This window comes from Tigriopus californicus, chromosome 5, assembly GCF_007210705.1.
Source record: "Tigriopus californicus strain San Diego chromosome 5, Tcal_SD_v2.1, whole genome shotgun sequence".
Lineage (NCBI taxonomy): Eukaryota > Metazoa > Arthropoda > Copepoda > Harpacticoida > Harpacticidae > Tigriopus > Tigriopus californicus.
Genome location: NC_081444.1, coordinates 1,451,223 through 1,451,669, shown reverse-complemented (window position 1 = coordinate 1,451,669; position 447 = coordinate 1,451,223).

Below are 447 nucleotides of genomic sequence, written 5' to 3'. Positions count from 1 at the left end.
CGGTAGACTAGCATTGTATTTCTGGCATGTGTTTTGCATTCCTAGAGTGCTTTGATGGTCTTGTGATGATTCAATCTTCCAAAATCGATTGATGAAAGGAAAAAAACCATTCTGAATCTTTTGACCATTACATTGGTCTGAACGAGACACTGAAAATAATGATTAAGACAAAGATGAGTTTCCTTATCTTGACCAGGTTCTTTAAGTTTACAATGATTAGTGCGGTATCGTAACATAACAGATATCCCCATTTTGGTTCTCCTTAGTGACCTTTCTCAAGGAATCTGTTAGTTGCTAAATTCACCCACTAAAAGAGAACCAATTCTGCGAAGAAATTATGCTACCTCTTCGAACTACTTAGAAGATAATAAGATGGCTGGCTTTGCTGGCCGGGAGGGGCTCAAACTTCCGTCCCTAGCACCCCCAATACGAAAAAGTGAAAGGAAA